This window comes from Astatotilapia calliptera, chromosome 15 (genome assembly GCF_964374335.1).
Source record: "Astatotilapia calliptera chromosome 15, fAstCal68.1, whole genome shotgun sequence".
Classification (NCBI taxonomy): domain Eukaryota; kingdom Metazoa; phylum Chordata; class Actinopteri; order Cichliformes; family Cichlidae; genus Astatotilapia; species Astatotilapia calliptera.
This window is the reverse complement of record NC_137436.1, coordinates 29,570,185-29,575,478: the sequence shown is the minus strand read 5'-3', so window position 1 is coordinate 29,575,478 and position 5,294 is coordinate 29,570,185. Positions and strand designations below refer to the sequence as shown.

Here is a 5,294-nt window from a genome sequence, read left to right as displayed (position 1 = left end):
TTTAAATGCATAGCATGTGTTCCTTTCTTCCTTCACTTTCTTTTATTCTTGTTGTTTTCTTTTAAATAAAAACTGTGGAAAATCAAATGCATGCCATTAACAATTGACACAGGAATCCTAAGAAAATGGAGCAGTCCTTCTACTTTAGCTCGATGCAGAGCATGTTTTGTGAATCTGCAGCTGCAGTGTGTAACAACCCCCTGAAGGACTGGATTTAAAGTTTTGCAGGATGACGTGAAGACTACAGATACTCTTCTTGATTTTTTTCCACCACTCAACCACATGAAACGAGCTTTCACTCCTCAGAGACAGAGCAACGCAGCAAAGCAGTAGAAAAAAAAGCAGGAGGTAGATGATATAAGTCAAACATTGCTGTGTGGGGGATAGGGGAAGCCCGGTGTGGAGTTGGCATGTTCCTGGCCTCTGTTGTTCTAACATCATATCGCCGTACCTGCAGGGAGAACAGAAATCACTGAGCAATGTCTCTGTGCGAGTAGAACTAGCAGGTAGCAGATGTAGGACATGCAGACAGGATCTCCAGCTTTATAAAACATGCCCGTGTGTCACGCTCCCGAAGCACCACTTGTCCTCTCTGTCTGTTCTCCCTAGATTATTACGAGCTGAAGGCATGTCACCTGTCTTCCTCACACACACACACCGCCCACATGTAGGTGTGTTCACCCGTTTTACGCCACGTTTAAATCTGTCAGGCCATCCTTTTTAATTAGCTTGCTTTATGGCTCCTAATTTCTGAGCAGAAACTGGGGTGGACAAGTTTGGGACCAATTGCTAAAATATTATCTGTTTTAAGATTATCTGTTGCACTTCCCAGTTTTTCCACTGAATTCTTATCTATAGACTGCCCAGTACAATCACTGCACAAGCACAAAGGTCCACGGATGTCACAGAGGTCAGAGAGTGGATTGACAGAGACAAAAACCACTAGCCAAAAACAACAAAATGGTGGTGCCGTGGACAGCAATGTTGCCTCACAGCAAGGAGGTTCTAGTCCTAGTAAGAGTCTTTTCTGCGGGATGTTTTCATGTTCTGCTTGAGATCCCTTTAGATTTTTTGTGCCTTCCTGTACAGTCCAAAACATGCATGTTACAATGAAAATAAAGTTTTATAGGTTGAAATAAAATGTAATAAAAATCATATATATTTCATCTCTGTAATATCCTGGATATTAATAATTGAGCTAATCCAGTTGTTATATTTAGTAAACTTTGTAATATATATTGTATTTTTAAATTAGTTGTTTCTGTTACTGGAGCAGCTGTAACTACATAATTTCATGAGGGATTAATTAAAGTATTCTGATTCTGATGTTAGACTAACTGTTAATTCTAAAGTGCAGCATGATTGTGCGATTTTGACTTGCAGTTAAAGGTGCTTTGCTTTATGTTATTACCCGTAAATAATAGCACCAGGAAACAGATGTGCGAGGCCCCCATGCACCATGTTTCCTACCACTGCTTTGAATGCCCAGACTAATTGCGAATAAGGCTGATTTAATATTGGTAACTATAGATGGTATAGTAACATTCATGATATAGCAGTGAGGACAATGTTATACAGTTGTAATAGTTATACATGTTTATATAAGAAATCCCAACCGTCCTACACTGCTCTTGCTACTTTCACTTTCAATCAACTCCTTATTTTATTGTATTAATGTTTTCATGTCACCCTAACCCTAATTCAACCCTAACTCTCTGTTTTGGTAAAACAGTCTTTTTGGAGAAAATGTTGGAGGATGTATATCTATCCACCTCCAGGATGCTTTGTAAACTGCTCTTGAAAATATATTGCTTCTTATTAGACAGCATCGGAGCAGTCTATCTTAACCCCATTAATCATCAGCACTTGTGGAAGTTGATCCACTACCATGCTGACACAGCATATCTGAAAATATCGCACTCCAGGCTGAGAGGGCTTTCTCTGGTTAACCATCCTCCATCTTCCTCCTTTATTTCCATTAACGTTTCATTTTTCTTCACACTTTGATTTAAGTGTGCCCTTCAAACCTTCTTTGTGTTACACCTTTTTAATTAAGGTGAAATCACTTATTCTGAGTTAGTTTTGCCTCACTTACTCTGCTATGATTGTTCACATTGTGTAACCATTTGAAATGTTTTAAAAACTAGAACTTTGCTATAATGAAGATCCTGAAAGGTTTGTATTGTGGTTTAGGGTTTGTTAACGTTATTATTTATCCACCTTAAGCAATCACAACTCTTCTTCATTTAGTGTATTTATCAAGACATTGGTGTCATGGTCCCCGTGCCTGCCCAGCCGGCCTCACAAGGCTACACTTGTGTTTTTTTTTCTCTTTCTCCCCCTATCTCTCTGCCTGGGCGGAGCTCACAGCTGGCTCCCGCCCTTGGCTCTCACAGCTGTTGGCGATCAGCTGATTATCCGTCTTCTATTTGAGGCTGGGTCACAGATCCTCTCATCGCGGGATGATTGCGCTACTGACGTTAGTCTACCTTTCCAGCTCCCGTGGTCTTACACCTTTATGCCTTCGTGATTTGTGAGTGATTTCTCCCTTTCCCTGTTCCAGCTTATCTTCCCGGACCTGTGACCTCCCCGCGGTACGAACGCGTGTGAGGACGTGAGCGAGCGTGAGAGAGAGAGTGCCTTCCCCTAATCCCCTGGAACCCTGAATTTCCCGTCACTGTATATATTATTGCACGGGTGTGTAAATAAATCGTGTTCTGAGACATCAACCTGCTCTGCGCTTGAGTCCCTGCTTTCAGCTCGTGACAATTGGATGATTAATAATTAACATGTACATGGATCTCTTCTGTTCAGAAAACTGGAATCTGTAACTAGTTAACTGCAGCCAACTTCCCAAAGGAAAGTAACTATCTTACAGAGTTTTGTGTATAAGAATGTGCATCTATCTGATTGGTTAAAAGAGGTGGGGAGGAGCCATGGTTTAAACTAATTTCTTTAATGTGACTGAGCTGGAGCTGTTTTGCAAAGACGAATGGGCAAGGATTTCAGATGTGCAAAGCTGGTAGAGACATACCCTAAAAGACTGGCAGCTGTAATTGCAGCAAAAGGTGGTTCTACAAAGTATTTACTCAGGGGGGCTGAATAATTATGCACACCCCACTTTGCAGTCATTTATTTGTAAAAAAAAAAAATGTTTGGAATCATGTATGATTTTTGTTCCACTTCTCACGTGTACACCACTTTGTATTGGTCTTTCATGTGGAATTCCAATAAAATTGATTCATGTTTGTGGCTGTAATGTGACAAAATGTGGAAAAGTTCAAGGGGGCCGAATACTTTTGAAAGCTACTGTATGTACAGGTGTGTGTCTGCACTTGAAGACCGAGCCTACATCTGCTCTGGATTAAATTGTTAAAGTCATTGTGTTTACACAAAGCAACATATATTTATACACAAAAAAGGAAGCGATAACCAAGGACAGAGAAACTGGGATGTGATTTGCATTCATAAATTGAAATTGTTTGTCATACACTCTTCCACTCAGTTCCTGTTCTGTGCCTGCCAGAGTCACAGACTGAATTCTCTCACTGATGCATGCATTCAGAGACAAACACAAGACAGTTAAATGATAGCGCCACGGTTTCGAAAGTAACTCAGATTACAGGGCCTGAAAAAAAATACATATTACAAACTAGTCAAGTGTCAAAAATCACAAGCAAAACACCAAAACCACAGTAAATTAGGCTTTTACAGAACACCAGAAAAAAAATACTAATAAATATACATGATCGTTTTTATAGACACTCAAGTATAGCTACAGTGTTGTCAGCATGTACAGGGAGTGCAGAATTATTAGGCAAGTTGTATTTTTGAGGAATAATTTTATTATTGAACAACAACCATGTTCTCAATGAACCCAAAAAACTCATTAATATCAAAGGTGAATGTTTTTGGAAGTAGTTTTTAGTTTGTTTTTAGTTTTAGCTATTTTAGGGGGATATCTGTGTGTGCAGGTGACTATTACTGTGCATAATTATTAGGCAACTTAACAAAAAACAAATATATACCCATTTCAATTATTTATTTTTACCAGTGAAACCAATATAACATCTCCACATTTACAAATATACATTTCTGACATTCACAAACAAAACAAAAAAAAATCAGCGACCAATATAGCCACCTTTCTTTGCAAGGACACTCAAAAGCCTGCCATCCACGGATCCTGTCAGTGTTTTGATCTGTTCACCATCAACATTGCGTGCAGCAGCAACCACAGCCTCCCAGACACTGTTCAGAGAGGTGTACTGTTTTCCCTCCTTGTAAATCTCACATTTGATGATGGACCACAGGTTCTCAATGGGGTTCAGATCAGGTGAACAAGGTGGCCATGTCATTAGTTTTTCTTCTTTTATACCCTTTCTTGCCAGCCACGCTGTGGAGTACTTGGACGCGTGTGATGGAGCATTGTCCTGCATGAAAATCATGTTTTTCTTGAAGGATGCAGACTTCTTCCTGTACCACTGCTTGAAGAAGGTGTCTTCCAGAAACTGGCAGTAGGACTGGGAGTTGAGCTTGACTCCATCCTCAACCCGAAAAGGCCCCACAAGCTCATCTTTGATGATACCAGCCCAAACCAGTACTCCACCTCCACCTTGCTGGCGTCTGAGTTGGACTGGAGCTCTCTGCCCTTTACCAATCCAGCCACGGGCCCATCCATCTGGCCCATCAAGACTCACTCTCATTTCATCAGTCCATAAAACCTTAGAAAAACCAGTCTTGAGATATTTCTTGGCCCAGTCTTGACGTTTCAGCTTGTGTGTCTTATTCAGTGGTGGTCGTCTTTCAGCCTTTCTTACCTTGGCCATGTCTCTGAGTATTGCACACCTTGTGCTTTTGGGCACTCCAGTGATGTTGCAGCTCTGAAATATGGCCAAACTGGTGGCAAGTGGCATCTTGCGCCTTGGTTTTTCCACACGCTTCTTGTGACGCTGTTGACTATTTTGAAAGAAGCGCTTGATTGTTCGATGATCACGCTTCAGAAGCTTTGCAATTTTGAGACTGCTGCATCCCTCTGCAAGATATCTCACTATTTTTGACTTTTCTGAGCCTGTCAAGTCGTTCTTTTGACCCATTTTGCCAAAGGAAAGGACGTTGCCTAGTAATTATGCACACCTGATATAGGGTGTTGATGTCATTAGACCACACCCCTTCTCATTACAGAGATGCACATCACCTAATATGCTTAATTGGTAGTAGGCTTTCGAGCCTATGCAGCTTGGAGTAAGACAACATGCATGAAGAGGATGATGTGGACAAAATACTCATTTGCC

General features: G+C 40.8%; 1 long non-coding RNA gene across 1 annotated transcript; it reads left to right on the top strand.

Moving 5' to 3' along the window:
• The first annotated feature begins 2,338 nt into the window (after positions 1–2,338).
• On the top strand, positions 2,339–3,248 carry LOC145420532 (uncharacterized). Its single transcript, XR_013901856.1, has 2 exons — positions 2,339–2,479; positions 2,564–3,248. It is a non-coding gene; the product is annotated as an uncharacterized LOC145420532 (long non-coding RNA).
• The last annotated feature ends 2,046 nt before the right edge of the window (positions 3,249–5,294 follow it).